Here is a 23,567-nt window from a genome sequence, read left to right on the forward strand (position 1 = left end):
AAAAAGCATACTCTGCACATAATATAGTGATGGGAATAAAATTGCACGTTTTCCTAGTAATTTCAAATCAGTCAGCTATTTGATTAAAGAAATGGAATATTAATAAATTACTGCAAGTGGCCAAAAAAAAAAAAGACTGGTGGGCACAACCCATCAACTGGGTTTCCTGCTCCCACTGGGACCTCTTCCAAACAGCAGCCAGAGTGATTCTGTTTTCATGCTACTCAGTTCACATCACTTTCCTGTTTAAAACCTGGCAAAGGTTTCCTATTGCACTTAGAATAAGTGCAAACTATTTAAATTACTTACAAAGGCCAGTAGAACTAGGCCCTCCACACCCTCCAGCCTAGCTCCCTCACCCCTGCCCTCTCAGCTTCAGTCACACAGCCCTTCCCCTCCTGTGTCCAGTCAAAGCCTTTAGGTCCACATCTCAGTAATCACTTCCTCAGGGAAAACTTTAGTGACCGTATCTTCCGCCAGGACCACAACTGGTCCCTATACACATGCTCAGAGCATCCTATATAGTCCTTCCTAGTATTTAACGCAATTTTCAATTACATATTTATTTGTGTGATTAGTTCATTGATGTCTTCTTTCCCTACTAGAATGCAAGCTCCGTGTCTTGTTCACCGTTGGATTCCCAGCCTCTACTACAGTATAAGTATTCAAACAATATTTGTGGAATGAATGGATGGATGTTCACAAATGGTCACAGATACTCTTGGGGAGTAGCTTATCAGCAAGGCATATCTGGCTTCATAAACATTACACCAGATCCCTGTTCACCAGCTTCATAGTCCTGCTCACAGGCACAGCAAATTGGCACTTGCCCACTCTCTCTCTGCACAGTGATGAAGGTGAGGGAGCTGTGCGCTCTCCTACTGTGCTCCTAAGGGTGACCAAAGTCTCTACCCACTCTCTCCCCAGATCATGGAAGGAGGCAATATTATATAATGCATGTTATGGACCGAATATCTGTGCCCCTCCCCAAAATTCATGTGTTGAAGCCTTAAGCCCCCAAACGTGATGGTATTAGGAGGTGGGGCTTCTGAGAGGTGATTAGGTTTAGATGAGTTCATGAGAGTAGGGCCCTCAGGATGGGATTAGTGCCCTTATAAGAAGAGGAAGAGATCAGATCGATCTCTCTCTCTCTCTCTCTCTCTCTCTCTCTCTCTCTCGCCGCCACATGAGGACACAGCAAGAAGGCAGCCATCTGTAAAACAGGAAGAGAGACCTCACCAGACAGCAGTTCTGCTGGCACCTTGATCTTGGATTTCCCAGCCTCCAAACTGAGAAATAAATGTTGGTTGTTTAGGTCATCCAGTCTATGGGATTTTGTTACAGCAGCCTAAACTGACTAAGACAATTCATGAAAAAATGTAGGCTGGAGAATCAGAATCACACCTTCATTCCAGTTCTGCCACTAACCGATGTCTTTCAGATATATAACATCTCTAAGCCTCAGTTCCCCATTTGTAAAATGAGATAGTAAGAGTATAAACTACATGGAGTTGCCATGAGGATTAAATAAAAATATATATGTAAGGCTTTTAGCTTTTCATACATTAGCACAGTATAAAAACATTCAACAACGGGTATCTTTATCTTTGTTTGACTTACTATCACAGAGCTGAAACAGAGTCTCAGAGATCAAATAAACAATCTGATTTCACAGATGAGGAAATGCACTCCAAGGAGGCTCCAGTGGCAGAACCGTGAGCAGCCAAGCTCGTGGCTCCCACTTAGTACCATTTCCATCACAGCCTCATGCACCCTGATTCTTGGCTCGGACAGCTCAGGGCCCTCCCAGGGCTGAGAAAGAGTATGAAGAGGGAACAGCCAAGGGCTTCTTTCCTCCAGGTCCAGGATGGGTTGGGCTATGGAGTGAATGCAGAAAGGACCAGACGGGTACTTCTCTGCCCCAAGAAAATACTCATTTCCCCAGGAGCATAGAGAGACACAGGCCAGGAGAATGTCCTAATTAATACAGGACCTCTTTTACTGGGTCTTCCTGAGAAGGATATTCCAGGCTATTTATTGGGCTTTCTTTGAACACTGTGGTCATTCTCTCCCTGCCTGGGACCAACAGAGATTAATTTCCTGCTAACAGCATTCTCATCATGCCAATACCCAAAGGATATTTTGTGAGGATGCAATTCAGAAACAGCCTCACATGCACACACATACACCTGAACAAAAAATCGGTTCCTGGATGCCTGCCTGAGCAGCTGCTTGACAACAACTGGGAAGAACAGAGAGAGTAGGAGACAGACAGAGAAGAACCTATGAGAAGCCCATGTGACCATGGACTTCTAAAGGGCATCCTTCCCCTGGAGAAAAGATTTAAGGAAATAGGCAAGCAGATTTAAGGAAAAATTCCAATTCTACTGATTGAAATCTGTTGTGTTTTCTTACTATTTGAGAACACATCACTTTTGCATGAGGCAATCAGCCTATGCCTTATGTAAACAGAAAACAGAAAAACCTTTCAAGAGATGGGAAAGTTTAGCAGAGGTGCCTCATTCTGTGACACACTGCCCACATCTTCCTGTTGTCTTTGTGATGAGACACGTCCAGACCCCTCCAGACTGAAGGCCCCTCTGCTCCTCGCTGATAATGACAGTCTCTGTGATAACAAGCAGCTGCTCCCAGGATACACGGCACTCTCCTTTGTCGCCTTCCTCTGCAAAAGCTACTCCCTCTGCATGGAACCCCCTCCTCTGGCCTCTTTACCCCCTTGTCCACCATTGTTTGCCTGGAAGGCAGCCTTCCAACATCAGCCCCTCCTGAAAGCCTAATCTGCTGTCCCCAGGCGGCTTTAAGAGCTTCCTCCAGTGGGCTCCAGGGGTACCTTGTACCCACCCCTGTTGTGACAATGACCACACTGCTGTAACTACTAATTCTAAAACACATTCTTCCCCACATTTTTATGTTCTGATGGGTCACGGTACCCACTGCTATTGTAATAATAATGATTTTTCTGCTCATATAGCTCAATTCTGAAGCACACTATATTTTTCATATTTGAATGTTTCTAAAATCAGGATGTTTTGCAACAATGTGTACATTTAGTGTGGTAGTGTTTCTGATTTTTTCTTTTTCTGAACAGCTCTTATTATGTTGAGAGTGCATTTTAAAATCAAAGAAATTATGTCACTTATTTATGTGTCTGACCTCCCTTCTCCACTATGAACTACAAGGAACAGGACCTGTGTTCTGCTCATCTTGTGATCCCAACTGGTCACAGAGTGCTTGGAAGACTGCTCAATAAATGCTGGAGGGAGGGAGGATGGGAGGAATGAGGGAGAAAGGAAGGAAGAAAAAGAGGAAGGAAGGGAAATCTCTTCCACTGCTATTTAGAAAGTGCCAGCACATCTGTTCTCCTTTAGTTTGATTGCCCATCAGAAGGCACTAGGGCTTCTCCCCCAGAGATCTGCCTTGGAGTTTTCTCCCCTACTGCTGTCTGGGCACTCGTGTCTGCTGTACACCATCAGCACAGCACAAGGGTCATCGGCCACGTGGGGCAGGCCCTATGAAGGGAGAAACTGATCAGGAGAAAATTCACAGATTCAGAGTCATCCTTCAATTCAGCTTCACCAGTCAGGAGACTCTTCTGTGAATTCTGCATCCCACACGACCTCCATCACGTCTTCCATGCCTTGTCTGGCCCACTGAGCGTGCCAAGCTCTGGTTTTGTCCTTATCTTTCCTGCCTTATTTCCCAAGTCTCCGGTCAGCTGATTTTCTCATTTTCCCCAATTCAGGCCTTGCCAGTGACATCTTCCCTGGCCCCCAACGATCCCATGACATCTTCTTTGATGCCTGTCCTCCCAGACCTCACTGTCCTCTAAATAGCACCTGCTGCCTGAGCTAGATCAGTTGGCACTGGTTATTCTGTAGCTGATGTATTATAGCATTTCCCACAGCAGAGGGCTAAGCACATAATTAGCACTCAAACACACGACGGAAGCAGATTAATACACTGCTCCGCTTTTGAGGGCTCCTCTTCCCTTTATCATTTCCTTGGTCCGCACTTGCTTCTACTCCCAGCCCAAACAAATCCCTCTCTCTGTGGTCCTCCAGTCAGTTGAGAACCGTGCCCTTCCCTCTGGTTTTTCCAGGTATTTTGTTGGAGATACACGTGGACCATGCTCCAAGTAGCCCCTGGAAACTGAGACCCTGTCAGACGTCTCTCTGAACTGGCCTATGTCCTACTTGGCTCCTGCATTTTTCTTACAGGTTTGTCTCTGTTCCAGCGAAATAACCGGTTCCTCTGCAATGCTGACATTAAGGTGGCATTAGAGGTGGGAGAAGAAGCAGCCGCATGACACTATTGGCTTAGGTGGAATTCACAGCCAACTGACTCTCTTAGGTTCTGTGGACATGAGCTGCTGTTAAATCAGGTTTTTCATCCTCTACATGAAACTGGTTTTGTAAACCCAAGGAGTGTCACATATATTTGCCCCTATTAAATTCCATCATGTTTAGCCTTATCGTTCCAGCTGGTAATGATCACTCTGAGGTTTCATTCTATTTTTTCAATTTCTCAGCAGGGTGGAAACAAAGCATACACAGGCTTTATGGTGACCTCAATGAAGAAATTAACACCATGTCTATATTAGGGCTTCAACTCACTTCTTAGCCCTCAGATACCACTGGACCTAGCCAGCTGCAGCCTTCTAGAGCTCATTTTTATAAGAATGGGACACAGCCCAGAAATTACCATCTTATCTCAGTCCACCTCCACCCTTGGGCTCCTCCCACAGGGTGCCCTGTCTCAGCAAATGGTACCCTCATCCCCCCACAAGGTGGCCAAGCCAGGAACAGGAAAGACATTCCTAATTCCTCTTATCTCTCCAGACCCCACAGAAAAATCAGTTCTTTAGTCCCATTAATTGATGTTGCCTCCTAAACAAATAAAATCATTCGGGCACTGTTGCCTCTGACGCTTCAGCCTACCTTTGTATACTCTTCTCCCTCCTTTGTCTATTTAACTTCCACATTTCAGGCTCAGCTTAAACCTCACTGCCTACAAGAAGGTTTCCCGTCCCATAGATTAGACTGGGGGCTCCAGCCACCAGCTTCTCCAACATGATGCTTTCTCTGTCGTATCACCTGTTGTTGTTTATGTAACTCTTCCCAGCTACATCCAACTTCTGTGACGATGGGGAAGGAGTCTGTTTTGGTCATCATATATTCCCAGCATATGGTAGGTACTCAATAACTATTTCTTGAATTACTGAATTCAGTAGCCGGTACCATGACTTTGGTTGGGTAAGTTTTAAACCATTGGCAAGTGTTTTGGTTCAATGCCCATGAAGCATCCTGGCATGAAGGGAAGAAAACCAGCTTCTGATGAACAGTGGGAGTCATGTCACAATCTCCATGACCCTCAGTTTCCTCATCTGAAAAGTGGGAATTAAAATTTATCATATGGGGTTGTCAAAATGCTCAAAGGAAATTATGTGTATGAATGTGCTCCCAAACTAAAAAGTATGGTTCAGGGCTTCCCTGGTGGTGCAGTGGTTGAGAGTCCACCTACCAATGCAGGGGACACGGGTTCATGCCCTGGTCCGGGAAGATTCCACATGCTGCGGAGTGGCTGGGCCCGTGAGCCACGGCCGCTGAGCCTGCGCGTCCGAAGCCTGTGCTCCGCAATGGGAGAGGCCACAACAGTGAGAGGCCTGCATACCGCAAAAAAAAAAAAAAAAAAGTAGGGTTCACGTACAAGTATAACCATGGAAATCCCATCCCTCTATCAGTGGCCCTGTCCTGACTTCAGAGGTTGTACCAGAGACCACCATGGGCTCAACCTTGAGCATTGGTACTCATCAGTTTGGGTCCAGTACTAAGTCCAGCAGGTCTTTGTTTATTCTTTCTCAATCTCGTCTGCTGTCTTCATTCTCCTACACTCCTGGGCCACTTCCAGAATCTTTCATAACCACCACTTCTACTGCGCTCTCTTAGTGGAGGGTTTAATGATCCTGAAGGTCCTAGAAATACATTGAATTAAAACACAAAATGGATAGCATTGTGCATTTTAGTGAAACAGCAGTTAGGAGCAGCAGTCACCATGTACTCAGGAGGGCAAGAGAGCTGAGGAGAAAAGGAATAAAGTGACCTCATAAAGACACAATTTCATTACCACCAGACACAGTTTCCCATTATTGCTCTTGGTGTTTAATGGCTTTATGATTCCATCTATTGATGCTTAGCTAATTCATTAACTATGCTGCTAAAAATACAATTATCTCCAACAAAACCTTCATCATTAATAAAAGGGAGGGAAAAAAAGAGCTCCATCATTACCAGAAAGCAGTGGGGTGGACATAGTGATGTAGTAACTCCTTGGCCCCAAAGTTTTCATGGAGACAGATTATAAGCACACAAGTTTCACGTAACCAGTTTTAAAATTTAATCAAACAACTGCTCTATTATTTAGCTGACTCCAGCTAACAAGCTGGACTGATTCTGTGCACCCAAATGACACTGGCTTTGATTTAGTCATCTGAGTCAACCCACCACAATGCTGGTGACACATGAGAGCTATGAAGATCTGCTTGACTGTTCATTCATTCAGTAGGTGTTTACTAATCCCAGACTGGGTGCCAAGCACTGGTTATGCAGACAGAGATGCATAACACAGACAGTGTCCCGTTTTCAGGAAGCTGACGGTCTTGTAGACACTGTGTGTCTGTTGGGATCAGAGGGAGGAGAATTCATGTAATTGAGCTGGGGCTCAAGGTGGACATCTGCTCCTGATTTGGAGTTGAGGAGGAGAAAGTGGGTACCAGCAGTGCAGAAGGTGAGCACGGCTTTCCATCTCATTTAGCATAAAGTCATTACAATGTCCTCCCAGGCCCTTACAGGGTCTGTCCTTAAGACCAACCCTTTTTACCTCTCTTCCCCCACCTACAAGAGGTGGGAGGGGAGGGAGTGCAAGTCTGCAGTCAAGAGGGGGTCGGGGCCTAATAAAAACCTATGCAATGATTTTTAGATGCCCTGCTTGTTCCAAGGGATTTACGTTTTGTTGGTGGTGGTGGGGTTTTTTTGGGTTTTTTTTTTTTCTGGAACCCAAACTGCTCTTGAAAGCCTGTCTCCCTGGCTTCATTTCCTGTTACAGTAGTCCCTCGGTATCTGCAGGGGATTGGTTCCAGGATCCCCTGCAGATGCCAAAATCCAAGGATGCTCCAGGCTCCTATACCACAAAATGGCAGTACAGTCTACCTTCCATATCCATGGGCTCTAAACCCACAGGTGGTTGACTCCTTGTATGCAGAACCTGTGGATATGGGGAGCCGACTGTACCTCTCTCCGGCACACTCTGCTCTGGCCTCTTTATTGTTCCTTGAGTATGGCAGGCCCCAGGACCTTTGCATTTGCTGTGTCTCTGCCTATAATGCTCTTCCCCTAGAGAGCACCAGGGCTCACTCCCTGACTCTCTCAATGAAACACCCCTTCTCAGTGAAAGCTTTTCTGCCCACCCACCCACTCCCACCACTCCCTACCCCTTTCCCTGTTTTATTTTTCTCTGTAACTCTTAACACCATCTGCAATACTGTTATTTTTTTATATGTTTGCTGTCTATTTCTCCCAACTAAAATGTGGACTCTGAGGGGGTGAGGATGTTCACTTTGATTCCCCAGCACCACAACAGCGTCTGGCATATAGAAAATACTCAACAAATATTTGTTAACTGCCTGAATGTACTTATTATTTACCTACAGTCTCTCTGCCCCAAGCCCACCCTCTGAATACTGCTCTGTAAGGTCTAGGCTCCTTTGCCAGTTGACTTCCTCGGAAGCTTTCTCAATAAAGGATGTGGGGGGAGAACAGAAAGCAAGAGAAAGGGAGAAGCTATTATTCTTCCTCTATCTCTCTCACTGCTTCCCTCTTTCCTTCTTCTCTTGGTGATGTATCTAAAGCACCTGTGTTATTTCCATCATCCCAACTGTAGCTGAAACAGCCCCTCGTCCATGGTTGGGGCTCCTGAGGCTATGACCCCTCCTCTGTACTCCCAGATCCTGGTAATGCCTCTTCCTCCCTTTTGTTCCCCAGCCCCAGCTGTGGTAGCTTCTTCCAGCAGTTAATAAGCTCTGGGGTGCCTCACTATCACCTTTTGTATAGGCTTCCAACACCTATACATCCTAGAGCCTGTGTTAAATCCTCTCTGTTTGATAGACCTAGTGTGGCTTCTGTTTTGCTGACTAAATCCTGGTAGATTTCATGAACTTGGGAGAGGAAATCAAGGCACACTCACAGTCCTATAGACAAAGCCAATGCAGAGAAAAGGGTGGAGCTCTGGCAGAGGCTGTCCCACCCTCCCCGACTCTGAGAAGAGCAAAGAAGCTCCAAGAATAATGAGGAAGCCCAGCAGCAGGGACTGGTCTGCCAAATGCTAGCTGAAGCCTGGCCCCACTCGATGGTGGGACAGACACCAAGGAGTGTGCCCAGCCTCCATCAGTCTTGGCCCTGGAAAGCCTGAACCACACATTTAGAGCACAGCAGATCCAGCTAAGACTCCTCGACACTCTCCATCTCAGGCCTGGGGGCACCTACCGTGCCAGCGTTATGGCGATCATCAGGGTGACCCTTGAGGTTGTTGTCATCTAATTGCATTGGTGGCTTTTGCTTCTTACCTCATGTACTTCTCCCTCAGCAGCGCATCCCTGTGACCAAAGTTGAGACAATTCACAGCTCGTCTGTGCACTTTTTAATGTGTCTGAGGTTGAGATATGTGAATTTAATTGGTAATTGACACTCAAATTTTCCCTGAAAAGCTGTTGTCTGTAGTCCATCTCATAATCAATGACATCTTAAAATTGAAGAATTGTGGTATTAACAAGAAAAACTGAGTACCTTGATGCCAGGTATGCGAGGCCCCGTTCCACTGCTTTATCATTTCATCCTAGAAGCAGTCCAATGAGGGAAGTGGTATTGTTCCCATTTTTATGAATAGAATGCAGAGGTCAGGAGATTGTAGCTTGCTAGTGATGGGTTGGCACTGTGAAGCCCATGTTCTGTGCAGCCCATTACATTACCCATCCTCACAGCTGTGACCAGGAAGAAGGGTTGAAGAGCAGCTTCTAGTGTTATCTTTAGGTGTCAGAACCTTCTGCCATCCCAGCAGTCAGAATCTAAAGTAAGACATAGAAGCAGAGCAGAGAAGCAGAGTAGACCCCTCACTCTCTCAGGGGTCTTCTCAATGCGGCCATGGCCCATCTGGCCAACCAGCCTGATGAGCATCTCCTCTGCAAGGTCTCTGCAAGACAAAAGGAAGTGTTCAAGCTGGCCCTGACCTCCTTGGTGGCTCTAGCTCATTTAGGAAGGGAGGTGCCCAGAGAAAGATAAATGACAATAGGCAGTACTGTCACTGACACAAAAATAGGACAATGTGTGTGCATAAGTCTCCCAAGGAGAGAGAACTTTCCAGGACTGTGCTTTTCTTCATGCTCCAATTCCCTTTGGGGAGAGAGTTTCTGAGTGTCAGGAACTGTGCTGACTCTTTGACTTTCTCATAATCCTCACAATGACCACACAATGTAATATAGGCCTTGTCATCCCTATTTTATAGATGCCCTGGATCATACAGATGGTGAAGAGTCAAGCTATACTTGAACCTCCATCTGCCTGACCTTCAGAATCCACACTCCTTCGACCACACCCTGTCTTCAGTGTGAGTGTACACACAGGCTCACACACACATACCTTATCTGCTGTCTACAGAGGCAATTATTTTTTGGAAAAAGCAACGTAGAACACATTGCCAGATGTGTTCAGAGAAGCCAAATCTTCCATAATGCTTCCTAGGTATTTTATTGTTTGCAAAGGAAAATGGATTTTTGTAGGGTTTTCTTTTGTTATTGGTTAAAAAGTAAAGCAAACAAGTTCTTTACCTGGCAAGCAGCTTCGTGTGGAAACAGGGCTGCACTGAAAGAGTGACTTGTTCCTCAGTGCTGACCTCTGCCCCAGGGAACCTGCTCTGTTTGGCAGCAGGCTGGGGCACATGGGGAACAGCAGGGTATAAATGCTAATCCACCGGGGATGCCCCATCTGGCTACCAAATGCCTCAGGCTTATGTCTTAATTCATGTAACAGACATGCATCCCACATCTATAGGGTAGCAGGCACTAGAGATGATAAAACAGCTCGGCTGTCAAGATGCTCAGTCTGATGAAGGAGAGTGAACAAAGTTAATTAATAGAATACAACATAAGAAGTGCTATAACACAGTCTGTGGGAGCACCCGGGGGGAGAAGCTAATTCTGCAAGAGTGGAGGGGGCAAAAGAAGGTGTTAGGAAAACTATAACAAAATTAGAAATATAGAACCATGGCTTTGAAGGTTAAGGAAGACTTTCTTCCACAAATGGATAAGGGAAGGAGACAATTCCTGACAGAGGGCACAGAAAGAGCAAAATCAAGAACTGATGATGCAGGTAGGTGGGCACTATGAAGTTGGAGCAAAGTTGCAGGGGAAGGGAGATGGGTTGTGGGTCAGACCTGGGGATCAGTCCTAGATTGACAGATTGTCATTTTTTTACTTTTTAATTCCTGTTCGAACACAGACTGATTTATTTCAGAGCGTGGTTTAATTGATATTCTAATTATATGCTTACACCTGCAAAAATTTCAAATGAGAGCAGGTACCTGAAATGAGATAATGTATGAGAAACCACTTAGAAAACTGTGAAGTGTTATACAAATGACTGTCAATGTTGTTTTGCAGTGTTCTAAGATTCCTGAGGCAAAGTATCAATTCATGCCTATACATATTCACGGATCCTCTGTTACAGGCACAGGGCACAGCAGGGCTAGGAGCTGGGAGGGCTGGGGGAAGAAGGACACACAGTACTTCCCCAAAAACCTGCCCACCTGTCCTGATTGCTCACCAATCATCAACTGGTGAACGTCAGTACTTAGACCACAAAGGAGGTGCTCAGAACATAAATGCTTCCAGAGCAGGCCCCTCACTAAACCACAACACTGGTTCACTGGTGTTGTGTGGCTGAAATGTAGTTGACTTAATTTCTCACCCCAACTCTCCACCTGGGTGGCCTTGGCGAGCCACAATCCTCTGGACCTCAGTGTCCTCATCTGGAACATTCAAAGATCATGGTGATATCTGCACAGTTTTCTCAACTCCCTGTGGCCTCTTCACAAAACTCAGATGCAAAAGCTAGCTCTTCACATCCACCTCACGTGGTTGTACTGGCCACACCAGGGCAAGATGACACAGAAACAGGAAGGAGGACAAACCCCTTAGATAGCCTCACCCACCAGAGGGCAGACAGAAGTAGCAAGAAGAAGTACAATCCTGCAGCCTGTGGAACAAAAACCACATTCACAGAAAGATAGACAAGATGAAAAGGCAGAGGGCTATGTACCAGATGAAGCACCAAGATAAAACCCCAGATAAACAACTAAATGAAATGGATATAGGCAATCTTCCAGAAAGAGAATTCAGAATAATGATAGTGAAGATGATCCAGGACCTCGGAAAAAGAATGGAGGCAAAGATTGAGAGATGCAAGAAATGTTTAACAAAGATCTAGAAGACTTAAAGAACAAATAGAGATGGACAATACAGTAACTGAAATGAAAAATACACTACAAGGAATCAATAGCACAATAACTGAGGCAGAAGAACGGATAAGTGACCTGGAAGACAGAATGGTGGAATTCACTGCTGTGGAACAGAATAAAGAAAAAAGAATGAAAAGAAATGAAGACAACCTAAGAGACCTCTGGGACAACATTAAACACAACAACATTCGCGTTATAGGGGTCCCAGAGGAGAACAGAAAGAGAAAGGACCCGAGAAAATATTTGAAGACATTATAGTTGAAAACTTCCCTAACATGGGAAGGAAATAGCCACCCAAGTCCAGGAAGTGCAGAGAGTCCCATCAGGATAAACCTAAGGAGAAACACACCAAGACACATAGTAATCAAATTGGCAAAAATTAAAGACAAAGAAAAATTATTGAAAGCAGCAAGGGAAAAATGACAAATACATACAAGGGAACTCCCATAAGGTTAACAGCTGATTTCTCAGCAGAAATTCTACAAGCCAGAAGGGAGTGGCATGATATAGTTAAAGTGATGAAAGGGAAGAACCTACAACCAAGATTACTCTACCCAGCAAGGATCACATTCATATTCAATGGAGAAATCAAAAGCTTTACAGGCAAGCAAAAGCTAAGAGAACTCAGCACCACCAAACCAGCCCTACAACAAATGGTAAAGGAACTTCTCTAAGTGGGAAACACAAGGGAAGAAAAGGACCTACAAAAACAAACCCAAAACAATTAAGAAAATGGTCATAAGAATATACGTATCGATAATTACCTTAAACGTGAATGGATTAAATGCTCCAACCAAAAGACACAGACTTGCTGAATGGATACAAAAACAAGACCCATATATATGCTGTCTACAAGAGACCCACTTCAGACCGAGGGACACATACAGACTGAAAGTGAGGAGATGGAAAAAGATATTCCATGCAAATGGAAATCAAAAGAAAGCTGGAGTAGCAATACTCATATCAGATAAAATAGACTTTAAAATAAGGAATGTTACAAGAGACAAGGAAGGACACTATATAATGATCAAGAGAGCAATCTGAGAAGAAGATATAACAATTATAAATATATATGCACCCAACATAGGAGCACCTCAATACATAAGGCAACTGCTAACAGCTATAAAAGAAAAAATCGACAGTAACACAATAATAGTGGGGACATTAACACTTGACTTACACCAATGGACAGATCATCCAAACAGAAAATTAATAAGAAAAAACAAGCTTTAAATGACACAATAGACCACATAGATTTGATATTTATGGGACATTCTATCCAAAAACAGCAAATTATACTTTTTTCTCAAATGCGCACAGAACATTCTCCAGGATAGATCATATCTTGAGTCACAAATCAAGCCTCAGTATATTTAAGAAAATTGAAATCATATCAAGCATCTTTTCTGACCACAACACTATGAGATTAGAAATCAATTACACGGAAAAAACGTAAAAAACACAAACACATGGAGGGTATACAATATGTTACTATATAACCAAGACATCACTGAAAAAATCAAAGAGGAAATCAATAAATACCTAGAGACAAATGACAATGAAAACACGATGATCCAAAACCTATGGGATGCAGCAAAAGCAGTTCTAAGAGGGAAGTTTATAGCTATAGAAGCCTACCTCAAGAAACAAGAAAAATCTCAAATAAACAATCTAACGTTACACCTAAAGGAACTAGAGAAAGAAGAACAAACAAAACCCAAAGTTAGCAGAAGGAAAGAAATCATCAAGATCAGAGCAGAAATAAATGAAATAGAAACAAAGAAAACAATAGCAAAGATCAATAAAACTAAAAGCTGGTTCTTTGAGAAGATAAACAAAACTGATAAACCATTAGCCAGACTGACCAAGAAAAACAGGGAGAGGACTCAAATCATAAAATTAGTAATGAAAAAGGAGAAGTTACAATGGACACCTAAGAAATACAAAGCATCCTAAGAGACTACTACAAGCAACTCTATGCCAATAAAATGGACAACCTGGAAGAAATGCACAAATTCTTAGAAAGGTATAACGTTCCAAGACTGAACCAGGAAGAAATAGTAAATATGAACAGACCAATCACAAGTAATGAAATTGAAACTGTGATGAAAAATCTTCCAACAAACAAATTCCAGGACCAGAAGGCTTCACAGGTGAATTCTGTCAAACATTTAGAGAAGAGCTAACACCCATCTTTCTCAAACTCTTCCAACAAACTGCAGAGGAAGAAACACTCCCAAACTCGTTCTATGAGGCCACCGTCACCCTGATACCAAAACCAGACAGAGATTCTACAAAATAAGAAAATTACCGACCAATATCACTGATGAATATAGATGCAAAACTCCTCAACAAAATACTAGCAAACAGAATCCAACAACACATTAAAAGGATCATACACCATGATCAAGTGGGATTTATCCCAGGGATGCAAGGATTCTTCAATATACGCAAATCAATCAATGTTATACACCATATTAAAAAATTGAAGAATAAAAACCATATGATCATCTCAATAGATGCAGAAAAAGCTTTTGACAAAATTCAACACCCATTTATGATAAAAACTCTCCAGAAAGTGGGCATAGAGGGAAGCTACCTCAACATAATAAAGGCCATATATGACAAACACACAGCAAACATCATTCTCAATGGTGAAAAACTGAAAGCATTTCCTCTAAGATCAGGAAGAAGACAAGGATGTCCACTGTCACCACTATTATTCAACATACTTTTGGAAGTCCTAGCCACGAGAATCAGAGTAGAAAAAGAAATAAAAGGAAAAAAAAAAGAAATAAAAGGAATCCAAATTGGTAAAGAAGAAGTAAAACTGTCACCGTTTGCAGATGACATGATACTATACATAGAGAATCCTAAAGATGCCACCAGAAAACTACTAGAGCTAATCAATGAATTTGGTAAAGTTTCAGGATACAAAATTAATGCACAGAAATCTCTTGCATTCTTATACACTAATGATGAAAAATCTGAAAGAGATATTAAGGAAACCCTCCCATTTACCATTGCAACACAAAGAATAAAATACCTAGGAATAAACCTACCTAGAGAGACAAAAGACGTGTATGCAGAAAACTAGAAGACACTGATGAAAGAAATTAAAGATGATACCAACAGATGAGAGATATACCATGTTCTTGGATTGGAAGAATCAATATTGTGAAAATGACTATACTACCCAAAGCAATCTGCATATTCAATGCAATCCCTATCAAATTGCCAATGGCATTTATTACAGAAGTAGAACAAAACATCTTAAAATGTGTGTGGAGACACAAAAGACCCCAAATAGCCAAAGCAGTCTTGAGGGAAGAAGACGGAGCTGGAGGAACCACACTCCCTAACTTCGGACTATACTACAAAGCTACAATAATCAAGACAATGTGGTACTGGCACAAAAACAGAAACATAGATCAATGGAACAAGATAGAAACCCCAGAGATAAACCCATGCACCTATGGTCAACTAATCTATGAAAAAGGAGGCAAGGATATACAATAAAGAAAAGACAGTCTCTTCAACAAGTGGTGCTGGGAAAACTGGACAGCTACATGTAAAAGAATGAAATTAGAACACTCCCAAACACCATACACAAAAATAAACTCAAAATGGATTAGAGACCTAAATGTAAGACTGGGCACTATAAAACTCTTAGAGGAAAACATAGGGAGAACACTCTTTGACATAAATCACAGCAAGATATTTTTTGATCCATTTCCTAGAGTAACGGAAATAAAAACAAAAATAAACAAATGGGACTAATGAAACTTAAAAGCTTTTCCACAGCAAAGGAAACCATAAACAAGATGAAAAGACAACTCTCAGAATGGGAGAAAATATTTGCAAACAAATCAATGGACAAAGGATTAATCTCCAAAATATATAAACAGCTCATGCAGCTCAATATTAAAAAAACAAACAACCCAATCCAAAAATGGGCAGGAGAGCTAAATAGACATTTCTCCAAAGAAGACATACAGATGGCCAAGAGGCCCATGAAAAGCTGCTCAACATCACTAATTGTTAGAGAAACGTAAATCAAAACTAAAATGAGGTATCACCTCACACGGGTTAGAATGGGTATCATCAGAAAATCTACAAACAACAAATGCTGGAGAGGGTGTGGAGAAAAGGGAACCCTCTTGCACTGTTGGTGGAAATATAAATTGATACAGCCACTATGGTGAACAGTATGGAGGTTCCTTAAAAAACAAAAATAGAATTACCATATGACCCAGAAATCCCACTACTGGGCATATACCCAGAGAAAACCATAATTCAAAAAGACACATGCACCCCAACGTTCATTGCAGCACTATTTACAATAGCCAGGTCATGGAAGCAACCTAAATGCCCATCGACAGATGAATGGATAAAGAAGATGTGGTACATATATACAATGGAATATTCCTCAGCCATACACAGGAACAAAATTGGGTCATTTGTAGAGACGTGGCTGCATCTAGAGACTGTCATACAGAGTGAAGTAAGTCAGAAAGAGAAAAACAAATGTCGTATATTAACGCTTATATGTGGAACCTAGAAAATGATACAGATGAACAGGTTTGCAGAGAAGTAATTGAGACACAGAAGTAGAGAAAAATGTATGGACACCAAGGGGGGAAAGCGGCGGGGGTGGGGGATGGTGGTGTGATGAATTGGGTGATTGGGATTGACATGTATACACTGATATGTATAAAATGGATGACTAATAAGAACCTGCAGTATAAAAAATTAATTAAATAAAATTTTTTTAAGATATATGCAAAAAAGAAAGAAAAAACCCTTACACCACAACTAGAGAGAAGCCTGTGCACCACAACGAATGATCCCATATGCCTCAACAAAGATCACGTATGCTGCAACTAAGACCCGATGCAACCAAAATTAATAAATAAACATTTAAAAAAAAAAAAAAAAGAGAGAGAAGAAACAGGAAGGAGAGTGAAGGAAAGAGGGGTGAGCACTCCAGGAGTCTGTGTTCCAATATGAACTCTGCCCACTGCTTTGGATGTGACATTGAACAGCACTTCACTGTCTTGGTTTCCGCCCCTGCCAAGAAAAAAGACTGTCAAGGAAACCCCAAACTCCAGCTTATCCAGTAGTCAACCCAAATGCTGTATCGGTTCATTCACTAAATACATATTGAGTATCTACAATTTGCTGGCAATGTGCAATGCACTAGGCTGCAAAGATTTTTTAATAAAATATTTTGTAAATAATAATAAGACATGGCCTCTCAGAATTCATGCAGAATTCTAGCCAAGCTAAAAATATGAATATTTCCATAATGTTAAAACTTAGTAGTATTCTCCTATATGATGTGCATTAATATATGTAACCTATGTTTCCTATATTTTATATTTCATTATTTCCTGATGTTTTTGTTCCATAAACAATGCTGTAATAACCAATTTTGTCTGTAAATCTCTTCATTTTTATTTATCTTGAATATACTCCTAAAATGCCCCAAGATTACATTAAGTGGTATGAATGTTTTCAGTGTTCTTGATTTAAAAAATTGAAATATGAATATTTCTTATTTAAAGTCAGTGATTTTCCTGATGTCTTTTGGAGTAGACAAACAATTACAAAACTGTGATACAAGTGCTATGATAGAGTCTAGATTTTAGAGCAAGGTCCTAGAACAGGGCTAGGCACATAGTTGGTACTGAATAAACACTTGTTGAACTAACAGAGGTCTTAAGAACAGGGCATTGTGAAAGCACCTAGGAGTGGTACCCAGCCCATGGGTTGGGTCAAGGAAAGCATCCTGAGGAAGCAACTCCCGATACCTGTTATTGCATCACTTTGGAGGGAAACTCAGGCTGAAGGGCTGGCAGGAGAGCTACCCTTTGGGGGTGTGAGACAAGAGAGCAATGAATCCGTTCCCACCCTGCTTCCAGCAGTAGCTGAGGTGCTGTTGTGTCAATACGGCATTTGCCAAGAGATGCCCAGGAGTCTGTAAGATGTTTTCAGGCCTGAGAGCAGTGGGGGGCTGGGGAGGGGAATTGTTATGGGAGCAAAGAAGCCCCAAATCAAACTAAAGTGTTTACAAACACAGCCACTTGGCCCACATCTACCTGCCGAGGGGGCCCTGTTACTGGCAGTCTGATTTTCACTGAGTCACTGGCAGTCTTGTTCAGCAGAAGCACAGCAGAATCCAAGCCTAAATTACTTGTTGTTATATCTCCTTCCCGTAACTTCCTGATAGAATCATCTTATCAATCAGGTATTTGTCTTCATGCCAGAAGAAGCAGCTCTCCCAAGACCAGCTCCATCAACTCATTCTAATCCATGCAGAATTCTAGTCAGGCTGAAAACAAGGATGATTTCATTTTTTAACTGGTGGGAGTACAAGCTTGAAGAGGCTTTGGGAACATGGTTGGTAGTGTGTGTGGAAACATGGCAGAGGGCAGAGCACCAGCTGTGATAGTAACTAGCTCTTGGGCCCAGGGCAAGTCACAGGACATCTCTGAGCCTCAATTTCCTCTTCCAGTAGAGCACATGGAGGGACAATGTGACCTCCAATGGAGGGGACAGGCCATGGAACGCTCAGGAGCTGAGGGTCGAATCCTAAGCCAGCAGCATAGTAGATGTACTGGCTACTTCACCAGAAGTGCACCCTGCTGGATGCTTCTGCTGGGGGCATCTCCAAAGATCCCATGGTAGCAGGAGAATAGGTAGCACTCAAATTAGATAATTTGAGGAGAGTTTAATAAAGAGAGTGTATATGAAGATGTGGGCAGGGTAGAGAGAGACCTTGTGCTGTGGAGCTAATAACAGCCTGGCATGCTTACCATCCTGAAGGGGTGAGGGCAAGAGTGGTTACCAGAGCCCAGATGCAGAGAGCAGCGTATGGAGAGAACTTCCCAGCAGGAGATGTGACCTTCAACAGAGGGATGCAACCACACAATGCTACCTTACAGGGAGAGAATCAGGGAAATAAAGGTCCCAACCTCTCTCTCCTGCGTCTCCAGTCTCCTTCCAGTGCTCCCCATTGGCCAAACTCAAGCAGAAGCCAAAAGTTGAAGAAGCCCTTTGACACAGTCTATTCTGGTCAGCCATCTGGGGCAAAAGCAGGTTGAAGGGGGTGAGAGATTAAATCTGGAGGGAGAAACAGAAGCTTTCTAGCACACTCCACAAAAGCAACCCACAAGAGAGAGTAGACTTAGAATATGTACCAAAACAATGAGGACAAAAACAGCAAGTTCATGATGGTCCCAGTCAAGCAAGATCACTCCTGTCTCTGACTTCTCCCCTGTGCTCCTGCCAACCCCAGGGGACTCTGAAACTACAGAGGGTCAGCAGAGTTGAGGGCAGGGAAAGGAGGCACAAAGCAAGGAGAGAGAGTACTAGTTGTACCCCTTTCCCACTGCAGGCTTTTAGCCTGATGCAGACCTGACTGGAGAATGTATTAAAGTAAGCTAGGCTGCAGTAACAAACAAACCCAAACATTTAGTGACTCAACACAATAGAGGTTTATTTCTTGCTCATAAAACTATACAGGAAAGTTCTAGGTTGGGGTAGAGAGGAAGGCAGAAAGCTTTGCTGCACACAGCTATTCAGGGATCCTGGCTGACGATCCTTAACACACAGCTTCCAAAAGCACTCTGGGGTCACTTCCATCTCAATCAACCAGAAAGAGGAAATAGTATGGAGGACCACATATGGGAAGTTTTTAAGGGACAGGATTAGAAGTGAAACATATCCCTTCTACTCATATTCCATTGGCTAGAATTCAGCCACATGATCACTCCTAACTGCAAAGGAGACTGGGAAATGTAGTCCAATTCACCAGCCAGGTGATCAGAAACCTTATTATTGAATATAATGGAAAATGGGAAAAAAAGGATTTTGGTAGGCCGTTGCCAGTCTCTATTACAGAGAAACTTTAAATTAAATCCTGAATTTTGCTATTACACAGAATAGACATTTAAATTACTAAAAGGGTCTGTTTTGTGATTAAAAGTTACAAGAGAATTTTATTATTTGAGGTGGTAGAAAGAGTCATGAGTCATCTGCCCTAGATATTATCAAAGGAACAAAAAAGTACTAGCCCGAGAGCAGGTTTGAACAGGCCTGAACAACAGTTTGAACAAGTTTGGAAATTGTTTACATATATTTTAGGGATTATCACTTGCTCAGTGTACTGATTACTTTGTTATCTTTCTGTGATCAGAATGAGTAATTTTCTTCTCTCTCCTTTTAATGACGAGAGATATTTTCTTAATTTCTCATAATGTGTTACTTTTCAGTGGAGAAAATATAAAACATACTTTTTTTAAAGCCAGTGATGTTACCCAATCTTCCTATTCTGTTTACAGTCAGTTCTTTACCAACTACTAGCACCTTCTGCTTCAAAAACTATATTCACCAGAATACTTAGTTGATGACTTAGTCAGTTTGGGCTGCTATAACAAATTACCATAGACTGGGTGACTTAAACAATAAGTGTCTATTTCTCACAGTCTGGAGGCTGGGAGTCTGAGATCAAGGTGCCCCCATGGTCAGGTTCTGGTGAGAGCCCTCTTCTAGACTGCAGACGGCCAACTTCTCACTGTGTCCTCACATGACAAAAAAAGGGCGAGAGATTTCTCTGGGGTCCCTTATATAAGGACACTAAACCCATTCATGAGGGCTCCACCCTCATGACCAAACCACCCCCCAAAGGACCATCTCCTAATACCATCACATTGGGGGTTAGAATTTCAAAATATGTATTTGAAGGGGACAAAAACATTCAGTCCATAACAATGACCAAGACCTTGTTATGTACAAGGAAGTTGGTCAGAGCAGCCAGGGAAGGGAGCTGAGGGCAGCAGAACAGAGAAAACAGACTAAATCCAGGGCCTGTCAAGGTGTAGCCATCACAGGAAGGATCTAGCCAGAAACAAAAACATTTCTGTGGCACATTATAGGAGAGCTCTGGGTCAAGATCCAGGTAAGACTGGCAAAGAGTTTGTCAGCAATTATAGGGCTCATAGATGTCCTCCTGAGACCAAGCTCAGGGGACAGCACTTCAGACTGTGTATGGTTTCATCCTGCTTAGGTCCTAAGTAAATCTCCCCACCATTTATTACATTCTCTTCCAAACCCACTTCCACTATTACTATCATCTGCATTTGATGTCCAAGCTATAAATTGTGGATCCAGGATTTGACTCCAAGCTCTCACCCCAAGGTTGTAATCATTCCACCATGAAAACATTACTCCCATTGCCTGTTGACAAGAGAAAACATGGAAAGTGATTACCTTGGCTGTATTTGTTTGCTAGGGCTGCTATAAAAGGATACAATTCACAGGGTGGCTTACACCACAGAAATCTACTTTCTCATAGCTCTGGAAGCTAGAAGTCTGAGATCAAGGTATCCGCAGGGTTGTTTCCTTCTGAGGGCTGTGAGAAAAAGATCTGTGTAGGCTTCTCTGCTTGGCTTGTAGGTGGCTGTCTTCTCCCTATGTCTTCACATTGTCTTCCCTCTGTGTGTATCCAAATCTCCTCTCCTTACAAGGACACCAGTCATATTGGATTAGGGCCCACCCTAAAGGGTTCATTTTACCTTAATTACCTATGTAAAGACATTGTCTCCAAATGTGGTCACAGTCTGAAGTACTGGGGGTTAAGACTTCGACATATGAATTTGGGGAGGGGACACACAATTCAGCCCATAACATTAGCTAAATGGTTGTAGCTATTACAGTAAGTCTCCTACATACAAACCTTCAAGTTGCGAACTTTCAAAGATGTGAACGTGCATTCCATCAGCATCAGGTGTGAGTGAAATTGCAGCTTGCCCTCTGTCTCCTATTGCTGACCATCCTTCTGCTCTACCATCTCCCACCTCCTCTCCCTCCTCCAGTCAGTATCTCTTCTTGCCTGTTCACTCCATGGAAGCCTCTGTATGTGGGCTGTTGTACTATACTACTGTACTTTTCATGGTACTGTACTGTAAGATTAAAAATGTTTTCTTTTTTTGTGTGTATTATTTGTGTAAAAAGTATTATAAACCTATTACAGTACAGTACTATATAGCCGATTGTGTTAGTTGGGTACCTAGGCTAACTTTGTTGGACTTACAAACAAACTGGACTTACAAACACGCTCTTGGAATGGAACTCGTTTGTATGTAGGGAACATATTGTACTGTGATTCTGGAATTCAAGGACCCCCAGTCTCAACCCCCAACTCACCTTTCCGTCACCTTTATGTCTCCCATCCCCATATCAATCAAACTCTTGCAGTCATATTAACCAAAACACTTTGAACTTTCCCTCCTCTAAGCTTGTCCTGTACCATAATCTACCTGTGACAGCACACCCACCAAATCCTCCACTTAGTGTAAGGCTCAGCTCAAGTTCCACTAGCCCGTGGCCATTCTTGCTACTCCAACCATCTGAAAAAAAGAAAGAAAATTAACTCTTATAAAACACAGTATGTTTTCACCAGCACCATATCATTCTATTCTCCCATATTCCTGTAACCTCTCACAGGTTAGGAAATTGAAGCTCAGAGGGGTTAAATCCTATGTTCAAGGTCACTCAGCAAGTGAAGGCAGGAATGTGATTCTGTCCAATTCCAAACCCAGTTGTCTCCCAGTCCTGAACTCCTATAGCAATTCTGGCTGGAAGCATTCATCTGGCAGTTAAACCTGCAATGCCCTGATGCCAGCTCTTCATTATCACCTGAGCATTTACTTTCAGCTTTCATTAAGTATTATCAATTTTCTATTCACATGTCTTTTCTCTCCAACTATATTTTCAGCATCCTAAGAAAGAAGAATGGATTTTTCACTTTTACAGAGTCCTTCATAACTGCTGGCAAGGTTCAATAGAGATGACTGATGTTGCTTTAGGGCCAGGTTGGGGGCGGGTATTCTCTGAATAACCAAAAAGACACACCCACTCCTCCAGGGAAGTACACACATTCCCCAGAGAGTTGGGGTCCAGCCAGCAGGACAGATGGACATCTTTCTCTTCCTCCAAATACAGTGGCTTAATGATCTAATTAATGCCAGAGATGGATGTTGAGCCGTCCCCCTTCCGCCCCAGCTCCTTGCAGACCCCATGCGTGGGGAGGGCACCCCCAGAGCTCAGCTGCTAGCAAGAGGGCTGGACACGCACACTGACACATATCTGTTCTTTCTGCTTTCTCCTGTCCTTTTCTGTACCCAGTCTCCTCTCTCTCCTCTTTCTAGGACCTCAGGGTTGCCTGAAGCTAACCTCTATTATTTAGTGGTTACTGTAGGCCAGCCATTATTCTAAGCACTTTATAGCTATAACCACTGCATTGAATGAGCAGGACTAAAGAAATAGTGTCATCAAGGTATTTTTACTTGGAGACCCATGGTTCATTTTTACCTCCTCAGTGGAAGTGGCCCTTCTTGGATGAAAACTTAAATAGTCTACAGTCTCATAGGTAATAAAGATGTCTATAGTCACTTTCAAACGCAAACAGTCTCAATTCAGCAGTCAACACTGGTCAGCTCTCAGGCAATAACCAAAACTTGACTTGGAGTTAGAACGTTCTCCTCTGCAGCCGGGCTCTGCTGCATGCATGTGGGCTCTGCAACATGTATGACTATTGGGGAGCAAGCAAGAGGGTATGGGGAGGTGTGGGTGGGGTCTATGGTGGCCATGGAGGTGACTGCTTAATTCTCCTTCAGGGGAACCTGCTGTGGGGAGCAGAGCTGACGGTCCAGCCCACCCTGGAGACCCACTACCACACTTGCACCAAGGCTGTACTTCCCAGGGCTGCTCCCAGCTGAAGGCCAAGCACGGCCAGAACCAGGCCATTTCCGCCAGCGAGGGCACTCTTCTGATGGCAACTTTTGCTAGGGGACTAGCGGGGGACGAGTGGGGGGCTAGCTAGCCCCACCCAGACTCACTCAGCATTGCACTATGGTCTGGGATTCTTCCTACCCAATTCTCCTGCCTTTTCTCTTCTGCATCATGGCCCAAAGCCTCCC

Source organism: Grampus griseus, assembly GCF_964374135.1.
Source record: "Grampus griseus genome assembly, chromosome: 8".
Lineage (NCBI taxonomy): Eukaryota > Metazoa > Chordata > Mammalia > Artiodactyla > Delphinidae > Grampus > Grampus griseus.